Source organism: Thalassophryne amazonica, chromosome 11 (genome assembly GCF_902500255.1).
Source record: "Thalassophryne amazonica chromosome 11, fThaAma1.1, whole genome shotgun sequence".
NCBI classification, from domain to species: domain Eukaryota; kingdom Metazoa; phylum Chordata; class Actinopteri; order Batrachoidiformes; family Batrachoididae; genus Thalassophryne; species Thalassophryne amazonica.
Window position 1 is genome coordinate 97,096,439 of NC_047113.1, and position 11,118 is coordinate 97,107,556.

The following is an 11,118-nucleotide window of genomic DNA, read 5'->3' on the forward strand; positions in this document are numbered from 1 at the left end:
TCGTTTTGACCGTTGGGGGTTTTACATAATTATTGTATGGCCTTGCCTTACAATATAAAGCGCCTTGGGGGCAACTGTTGTTGTGATTTGGCGCTATATAAAAAAAAATTGATTGAATTGATTGATTGATAATGAGCGCACATTCTCTCCACATGCAAAACATTTTGCGATGACACTTCCAGGGCTCCGTAAAAATGCCTGTTTTTACAAATAAAAAAATTGAATGTTTTACAAAAGGGCATTTATCTGTAAATACCAACACATGACACACGTCACATTAACGTGTTGGTTTACATAATGAATGACTGAACCAATCAGTGTTTAGCAGAAGAGGCACATTTTACCCAGAATCCTTTGCGATCTGTCTGTGTTTTTTACAAAACTTCAGAATTAGTGCAATATTCAACATTAAAAAACATGTTATATTTTAACTTTGTACAAATGACAGAATTTACATTAATGAAGTTATTCTATCAGTATTGATTTTATTTTTACACCAAAACATAACTCAGCAGGGCTTTATTTTCCGAGACCTCCGCCTGACTGGAGCGTTGTGATTGGGTAGAGAGCTGGGCTGTGCGACTGCTCTCAGCTTACTGCTGTGCTGGAAGCCATGTAGTAAACAAGAGCTTCCAGCAGGGGGCAAGATGATCAAAGACAGAAGTGCTGACTCATTGTTTGGGTCTGTTGTCGCTTTTAATACTACCATAAGCGATGGTGGTGTTAAAACTCAAGTTCAGTTTGTTAGTAGTTGCAAATGTACCAGAGACAATACTGGAATTTATCGGTTATCTGTAACTTCGGATACATTTTTGGGTGGTTTATCGTTTTATCTTTATCAAAGATAACTTTTCAGTTATCTGATTATCTGTTATCAAAGTTAATTGTTTGGTTATCTGTGCCTTCCACTGGATATTGAAAACCCACACTTTAAAGTGTGGGTTTTCAATTCACAGATTCACAGCAGCATTTAAAGATGTCCTATTTTTTAAACGCAGTCCAAAATAGACACTCTAGCACGGTTCTACGGTTGTGCGCTGTAATGCACCTGTAATGCACCAGGCCAGCTAGAACCGAACCTCCTGGAGAGCCGCCTCTGTGCTCTTCACTGGCTGGGCGGCTCACTGGCTTTTCTTCTGTGGATTTAAACACACAAAACTTTGTTTGTCCGTTTATTTCTGCAAAATCGCTCTTTGCGAGCTCGCTGCTGTTGTCCTTTCATGGACAGCTGCCTCTGTGCTCTTTCTAAGTGGCTTCCTTTCCATCTGTGGCTTGCTGACTTTATTTTTTCCCTGGCTTTAAACACAGTCATTTTTACACCTTGATTCCACTTTTAACTTTGTGTTCGTGTGATTATTTGTGCAAAAGTGCTATTTTGCACGTGGTGCCGTTCTGCATACAGAATAAGGTGGCTGCTTTAATTATATACACCTGTGGATCATTTTCAATATATACAGTAGTGTTCAGAATAATAGTAGTGCTATGTGACTAAAAAGATTAATCCAGGTTTTGAGTATATTTCTTATTGTTACATGGAAACAAGGAACCAGTAGATTCAGTAGATTCTCATAAATCCAACAAGATCTTTTTAGTCACATAGCACTACTATTATTCTGAACACTACTGTTAGAATCAGAATTTTGGCTCTCTGTTGGGACTGTTTACACAGAGACTGCTACCTGCTGCTTTGGACTTGAACTAACAGTCTTTTTCAAGACTTTTTTACCTTTTTACTTTTTTTAACTTTTTTACTGTGCTCCAACGCCTAAGGAAGACCTCTAACGGTCGAAACATCGCGACGGAGCACTTTTATCAGCTAACTTTCATTAGCGTTGGCAAGCTAACTAGCTTGCTAACGCTTTCGTTTTTATTTTTTTATTTTTTTATTTTATTTATTTTAGCACCGTTGTCGTGCGTTCGCTGTTGTCGTGCGTTGCCTGTGCTGCTTCATGGCCTGTTTGGTGCCTTGATTGGGGCACTCCTTCTGCTGAATCACCTCTGGATTATTTGCACATTATTCACTTTGTGTGTTTTTGGGAATCCGCTAGCTTAGCGCAGCTACTAGCTCTTAGCCGATTTAGCATGGCGGCTTCTCCTGTCTCTCCCGTACTTTTCTGCTCTGGGTGTGAAATGTTTAGTTATTCTTCGGCCTCCTTAGCAGTAACGGTACTTGTAATAAGTGCAGCTTATTCGTAGCTTTGGAGGCCAGGCTGGGCGAATTGGAGGCTCGGCTTCCGCACCGTGGAAAATTCTACAGCTAGCCAGGCCCCTGTAGTCGGTGCGGACCAAGGTAGCTTAGCCGCCGTTAGTTCCCCCCCTGGCAGATCCCGTGCAGTCGGGAAAGCAGGCTGACTGGGTGACTGTGAGGAGGAAGCGTAGCCCTAAACAGAAGCCCCGTGTACACCGTCAACCCGTTCACATCTCTAACCGTTTTTCCCCACTCGACGATACACTCGCCGAGGATCAAACTCTGGTTATTGGCGACTCTGTTTTGAGAAATGTGAAGTTAGCGACAACCAGCAACCATTGTCAATTGTCTTCCGGGGGCCAGAGCAGGCGACATCGAAGGACATTTGAAATTGCTGGCTAAGGCTAAGCGTAATTTGGTAAGATTGTAATTCACGTCGGCAGTAATGACACTCGGTTACGCCAATCGGAGGTCACTAAAATTAACATTAAATCGGTGTGTAACTTTGCAAAAACAATGTCGGACTCTGTTGTTTTCTCTGGGCCCCTCCCCAATCAGACCGGGAGTGACATGTTTAGCCGCATGTTGTCCTTGAATTGCTGGCTGTCTGAGTGGTGTCCAAAAAATGAGGTGGGCTTCATTGATAATTGGCAAAGCTTCTGGGGAAAACCTGGTCTTGTTAGGAGAGACGGCATCCATCCCACTTTAGATGGAGCAGCTCTCATTTCTAGAAATCTGGCCAATTTTTTTGGATCCTCCAAACTGTGACTGTCTAGCGTTGGGACCAGGAGGCAGAGCTGTGGTCTTATACCCCTCTCTGCAGCTTCTCTCCCCCTGCCATCCCCTCATTACCCCATCCCCGTAGAGACGGTGCCTGCTCCCAGACCACCAATAACCAGCAAAAATCTATTTAAGCATAAAAATTCAAAAAGAAAAAATAATATAGCACCTTCAATTGCACCACCAGACTAAAACAGTTAAATGTGGTCTATTAACAATTAGGTCTCTCTCTTCTAAGTCCCTGTTGGTAAATGATATAATAATTGATCAACGTATTGATTTATTCTGCCTAACAGAACCTGGTTTACAGCAGGATGAATATGTTAGTTTAAATGAGTCAACACCCCCGAGTCACACTAACTGTCAGAATGCTCGTAGCACGGGCCGGGGCGGAGGATTAGCAGCAATCTTCCATTCCAGCTTATTAATTAATCAAAAACCTAGACAGAGCTTTAATTCATTTGAAAGCTTGTCTCTTAGTCTTGTCCATCCAAATTGGAAGTCCCAAAAACCAGTTTATTTGTTATTATCTATCGTCCACCTGGTCGTTACTGTGAGTTTCTCTGTGAATTTTCAGACCTTTTGTCTGACTTAGTGCTTAGCTCAGATAGATAATTATAGTGGGCGATTTTAACATCCACACAGATGCTGAGAATGACAGCCTCAACACTGCATTTAATCTATTATTAGACTCTATCGGCTTTGCTCAAAATGTAAATGAGTCCACCCACCACTTTAATCATATTTTAGATCTTGTTCTGACTTATGGTATGGAAATAGAAGACTTAACAGTATTCCCTGAAAACTCCCTTCTGTCTGATCATTTTTTAATAACATTACATTTACCCTGATGGACTACCCTGCAGTGGGGAATAAGTTTCATTACACTAGAAGTCTTTCAGAAAGCGCTGTAACTAGGTTTAAGGATATGATTCCTTCTTTATGTTCTCTAATGTCATATACCAACACAGAGCAGAGTAGCTACCTAAACTCTGTAAGGGAGTTAGAGTATCTCGTCAATAGTTTTACATCCTCATTGAAGACAACTTTGGATGCTGTAGCTCCTCTGAAAAAGAGAGCTTTAAATCAGAAGTGTCTGACTCCGTGGTATAACTCACAAACTCGTAGCTTAAAGCAGATAACCCGTAAGTTGGAGAGGAAATGGCGTCTCACTAATTTAGAAGATCTTCACTTAGCCTGGAAAAAGAGTTTGTTGCTCTATAAAAAAGCCCTCCGTAAAGCTAGGACATCTTTCTACTCATCACTAATTGAAGAAAATAAGAACAACCCCAGGTTTCTTTCAGCACTGTAGCCAGGCTGACAAAGAGTCAGAGCTCTATTGAGCTGAGTATTCCATTAACTTTAACTAGTAATGACTTCATGACTTTCTTTGCTAACAAAATTTTGACTATTAGAGAAAAAATTACTCATAACCATCCCAAAGATGTATCGTTATCTTTGGCTGCTTTCAGTGATGCCGGTATTTGGTTAGACTCTTTCTCTCCGATTGTTCTGTCTGAGTATTTTCATTAGTTACTTCATCCAAACCATCAACATGTTTATTAGACCCCATTCCTGCCAGGCTGCTCAAGGAAGTCCTACCCATTATTTAATGCTTCAATCTTAAATATGATCAATCTATCTTTGTTAGTTGGTTATGTACCACAGGCCTTTAAGGTGGCAGTAATTAAACCATTACTTAAAAAGCCATCACTTGACCCAGCTATCTTAGCTAATTATAGGCCAATCTCCAACCTTCCTTTTCTCTCAAAGATTCTTGAGAGGGTAGTTGTAAAACAGCTAACTGATCACCTGCAGAGGAATGGTCTATTTGAAGAGTTTCAGTCAGGTTTTAGAATTCATCATAGTACAGAAACAGCATTAGTGAAGGTTACAAATGATCTTCTTATGGCTTCGGACAGTGGACTTATCTCTGTGCTTGTTCTGTTGGACCTCAGTGCTGCTTTTGATACTGTTGACCATAAAATTTTATTACAGAGATTAGAGCATGTCATAGGTATTAAAGGCACTGCGCTGCGGTGGTTTGAATCATATTTATCTAATAGATTACAGTTTGTTCATGTAAATGGGGAATCTTCTTCCCAGACTAAAGTTAATTATGGAGTTCCACAAGGTTCTGTGCTAGGACCAATTTTATTCACTTTATACATGCTTCCCTTAGGCAGTATTATTAGACGGTATTGCTTAAATTTTCATTGTTACGCAGATGATACCCAGCTTTATCTATCCATGAAGCCAGAGGATACACACCAATTAGCTAAACTGCAGGATTGTCTTACAGACATAAAGACATGGATGACCTCTAATTTCCTGCTTTTAAACTCAGATAAAACTGAAGTTATTGTACTTGGCCCACAAATCTTAGAAGCATGGTGTCTAACCAGATCGTTACTCTGGATGGCATTTCCCTGATCTCTAGTAATACTGTGAGAAATCTTGGAGTCATTTTTGATCAGGATATGTCATTCAAAGCGCATATTAAACAAATATGTAGGACTGCCTTTTTGCATTTACGCAATATCTCTAAAATCAGAAAGGTCTTGTCTCAGAGTGATGCTGAAAAACTAATTCATGCATTTATTTCCTCTAGGCCGGACTATTGTAATTCATTATTATCAGGTTGTCCTAAAAGTTCCCTAAAAAGCCTTCAGTTGGTTCAGAATGCTGCAGCTAGAGTACTGACGGGGACTAGCAGGAGAGAGCATATCTCACCCGTGTTGGCCTCTCTTCATTGTCTTCCTGTTAATTCTAGAATAGAATTTAAAATTCTTCTTCTTATAAGGTTTTGAATAATCAGGTCCCATCTTATCTTAGGGACCTCGTAGTACCATATTACCCCATTAGAGCGCTTCGCTCTCAGACTGCGGGCTTACTTGTAGTTCCTAGGGTTTGTAAGAGTAGAATGGGAGGCAGAGCCTTCAGCTTTCAGGCTCCTCTCCTGTGGAACCAGCTCCCAATTCAGATCAGGGAGACAGATACCCTCTCTACTTTTAAGATTAGGCTTAAAACTTTCCTTTTCGCTAAGGCTTATAGTTAGGGCTGGATCGGGTGACCCTGGACCATCCCTTGGTTATGTTGCTTTAGACGTAGACTGTGGGGGGGTTCCCATGATGCACTGTTTCTTTCTCTTTTTGCTCCATATGCATCACTCTGCATTTAATCATTAGTGATCGATCTCTGCCCCCCTTCTCGGCATGTCTTTTTCCTGGTTCTTTCCCTCAGCCCCAACCAGTCTCAGCAGAAGACTGCCCCTCCCTGAGCCTGGTTCTGCTGGAGGTTTCTTCCTGTTAAAAGGGAGTTTTTCCTTCCCACTGAGGCCAAGTGCTTGCTCATAGGGGGTCGTTTTGACCGTTGGGGTTTTTCATAATTATTGTATGGCCTTGCCTTAGAATATGGAGCGCCTTGGGGCAACTGTTTGTTGTGATTTGGCGCTATATAAGAAAAAAGTTGATTGATTGATTGATTGATACCACTTTTAACTGTGTTATGTCTTCAAAATCAGTCTTGTGCACGCTCTCCTTCTGTGTTGCCTCACAGCGTCTGCTCTGCTTTTAGTGGCTTCACTGGAGTTATTTCGTCCGTGGCTACACATCCACTTTCACGCAGTCACCCAAAATTTAACTGTGTGTTCGTCCAATATTGACTGAAAAATCACTCTTTTGTGAGCTGGTGTTCTGCCTAAATGCTCGTTTGAAGCGTGATGATGAGTCACTGCCTCAGTGCGTCAGTGCGCACACACAGCGGAGCTCATGTGATCCATTAACAAGATATTAAATCAACACACGTTTACATACAACAGACATCAACATACAACAGAAAGACTTTTACAGCTAGGAACTGTTTCATCAAGCTATAAAAAACATTAAAAATAGTTACCTTAAGCTGTTCCACATGGAGCAGGAAAGAGGAAAAAAGCGTGCAGATGAAACAGTCCTCTGTGATTCCAGAAGTAATTAGAGGTGTTTTCAGCATCCAAGGTTTGGCAGAAAATGATTAATCCACTACAAAATAATTATATAATAATTAGATTATTATATAGAGTCCAGCGCACAGAGCAGGTGGAACTGTGTGCGCAAGAGGAGAGCCGCTCCAAAAATAGCCTCTCAGGTCCTGCGTAGCTGCCAGGCGCACGGATAATGGGCTTTTAGCAGACTCGTAAGCACCACGCAAATGCCTCTAAGCCGTCGCAGTAACTCGTACACAAACTGCGCCACGCTGTTGTTGCTAAATTTTGAACTTCTTGAAATTAGCGCAACGCTCAGAGAGGAGCCTCGTTAACTGAAGATAATACCTCTAAGAGCCACTCAGAGCCACGAAACTCCCACAATAGTTGAAGAAACCCTCTCAAAGCAAAGAAAACATGCTGCGTGTCTCATTATTCATCCTTCATTATTTGGTGGGACCCAGGCTTTAGTGAGAACAAGGACCCCAGACTGCATTGGTGTGAACTGTCTCACTCCATGTCACTTATTACAGTGGAAGGCCTGTTTATTTTTCTCCACAGCGTCCTTCACTCTGATGTGCTGATGATTTGGCCATTTTGGTTGTTGGTTTTCAGCCAGACTCGGTAAAGTTGTTCTGATTTTCTGAACCATTAACAATTCTGCTGAACTGACACCAGTACTGCTGTGCAGTGAAGATCTGTAAACAAGGGTGAATTGGCCATTGGGAGTACTGGGATTTTTCCCCGTGGCCCGATCAATAATGGGCCGATGGCTGCCCTTTTTTTTGTTTGTTTGTTTTGTTTGGGGTTTTTTTGCTGCACCTTCCTGTGGTAACTCTCCCAGCGCAGGGAGAGAGACATGCACCAGCCCACAGAGCTCAGCTGCAGCCTGCAGACACAGCATAGGCCCAGTGGCTTGTCTGCCAAAAGAATGACCCAATTGTGGCCGTACAATAGGCTAGAGAGGCCCTGGAGTCCCACCCATGCAAGTTGTAGACACCTCTTGTCCAGTCAACTTTAATGATGAACAATTATGATGAGAGAGAAACAACACAGCAGAACATGAAAAACACAGTCACAAACCGGAGAAAAAATGGAAAGGCAGTGCAGAAAAACTGAGGGAAATAAAGAAAAAATAGCTCTTGCAAGTGATGCTGCTAAGAGCAGAGAGATTTCTGAGATGTTTGGTATGGGGGCCGACCTGGCAGGGGTGCCTGCGGGTCCCTCTCAACAGCAGCAGGTGGTGTTGGAATTGAACATTGAAAGTGATAGTGAGGCTTCTGCTGCCATGGAGGTGGGACGGGAGCAGGAGCAGACTGGTGGTGGTGGGTGATGATAGCACATGTGTGCCAGCATGGTGTGGATAAACACTCATTCATATAAATATTTAGATTCATTTAAATAAAACAACAACATGGGCCACCACTACTGACAATGCACTCAGACAGTCGTTATTGGAGCAAAAGAAAGCAGTCGACAAAATGAACAATCAAGAAGCAAGAGCAAGACGAAATAATATACGCATCTATGGAGTCCCAGAGGGAGAGGAGGGCACTTCTACAATACAGTTTGTTGAAAACTTGATCCGGAAAGAAAAACTTTCTGATGAAGGGATAGACATTTGAATACAGCGAGCTCACCGCTCACTCAGGCCGAAGCCTCCCGCAGATGCGCCTCCTCGATCCCTTGTTGTCAACTTTCTCCAGTTTAATATCAAGGAGACAGTCCTGAAAAATGCATGGCGAAAGATTATATCCATCCGAAGTTTGCCCGTGGCATTTGACCATGATTACACGGCAGTGGTGGTGCAGCTGCGCAGAGCGTACAAAGACGTAAAGAGTGCACTTAAAGCTAAAGGCATCATATTTGATGCCTTTAGCATTAAATATGCTATGCTAAAAATGCTGTAATGACACCCGGTTATGCCAATCGGAGGTCACTAAAATTAATATTGAATCGGTGTGTAACTTTGCAAAAACAATGTCGGACTCTGTAGTTTTCTCTGGGCCCCTCCCCAATCGGACCGGGAGTGACATGTTTAACCGCATGTTCTCCTTGAATTGCTGGCTGTCTGAGTGGTGTCCAAAAAATGAGGTGGGCTTCATAGATAATTGGCAAAGCTTCTGGGGAAAACCTGGTTTTGTTAGGAGAGACGGCATCCATCCCACTTTGGATGGAGAACCTCTCATCTCTAGAAATCTGGCCAATTTTATTAAACCCTCCAAATCATGACTATCCAGGGTTGGGACCAGGAAGCAGAGTTGTAGTCTTACACACCTCTCTGCAGCTTCTCTCCCCCTGCCATCCCCCCAATACCCCATCCCCGTAGAGACGGTGCCTGCTCCCAGACCACCAATAACCAGTAAAAATCTATTTAAGCATAAAAATTCAAAAAGAAAAAAAATATAGCACCTTCAACTGCACCACAGACTAAAACAGTTAAATGTGGTCTATTAAACATTAGGTCTCTCTCTTCTAAGTCCCTGTTAGTAAATGATATAATAATTGATCAACATATTGATTATTCTGCCTTACAGAAACCTGGTTACAGCAGGATGAATATGTTAGTTTAAATGAGTCAACACCCCAGAGTCACACTAACTGCCAGAATGCTCATAGCACGGGCCGAGGCGGAGGATTAGCAGCAATCTTCCATTCCAGATTATTAATTAATCAAAAACCCAGACAGAGCTTTAATTCATTTGAAAGTTTGACTCTTAGTCTTGTCCATCCAAATTGGAAGTCTCAAAAACCAGTTTTATTTGTTATTATCTATCGTCCACCTGGTCATTACTGTGAGTTTCTCTGTGAATTTTCAGACCATTTGTCTGACTTAGTGCTTAGCTCAGATAAGATAATTACAGCCCCAACCAGTCCCAGCAGAAGACTGCCCCTCCCTGAGCCTGGTTCTGCTGGAGGTTTCTTCCTGTTAAAAGGGAGTTTTTCCTTCCCACTGTAGCCAAGTGCTTGCTCACAGGGGGTCGTTTTGACCGTTGGGGTTTTACATAATTATTGTATGGCCTTGCCTTACAATATAAAGTGCCTTGGGACAACTGTTTGTTGTGATTTGGCACTATATAAAAAAATTGATTGATTGATTGATAGTGGGTGATTTTAACATCCACATAGATGCTGAGAATGACAGCCCCAACACTGCATTTAATCTATTGTTCGATTCAGTTGGCTTCGCTCAAAATGTAAATGAGCCCACCCACCATTTTAACCGCACTTTAGATCTTGTTCTGACATATGGCATAGAAATTGAAGACTTAACAGTATTCCATGAAAACCCCCTGTTGTCTGATCATTTCTTAATAACATTTATATTTACTTTAATGGACTACGCAGCAGTGGGGAATAAGTTTCATTACAGTAGAAGTCTTTCTGAAAGCGCTGTAGCTAGCTTTAAGGATATGATTCCTTCTTTGTTATGTTCTTCAATGCCATATACCAACACAGTGCAGAGTAGCTACCTAAACTCTGTGAGTGAGATAGATTATCTCGTCAATAGCTTTACATCCTCATTGAGCACAACTTTGGATGCTGCACCTCCTCTGAAAAAGAGAGCCTTAAATCAGAAATGCTTGACTCCATGGTATAACCCACAAACTCGCAGCTTAAAGCAGATAACCCGTAAGCTGGAGAGGAAATGACGTCTCACTAATTTAGAAGATCTTCATTTAGCCTGGAAAAAGAGTCTGTTGCTCTATAAAAAGCCCTCCATAAAGCTAGGACATCTTACTATTCATCAATAATTGAAGAAAATAAGAACAACCCCAGGTTTCTTTTCAGCACTGTAGCCAGGCTGACAAAGAGTCAGAGCTCTATTGAGCCGAGTATTCCTTTAACTTTAACTAGTAATGACTTCATGACTTTCTTTGCAAATAAAATTTTAACTATTAGAGAAAAAATTATTCATAACCATCCCAAAGACATATCTTTATGTTCGGCTGCCTTCAGTAATGCTGGTATTTGGCTAGACTCTTTCTCTCCGATTGTTCTGAGTTATTTTCATTAGTTACTTCCTCCAAACCATCAACATGTCTATTAGACCCCATTCCTACCAGGCTGCTCAAGGAAGCCCTACCATTAGTTAATGCTTTGATCTTAAATATGATCAATCTATCTTTATTAGTTGGCTATGTACCACAGGCTTTTAAGGTGGCAGTAATTAAACCATTACTTA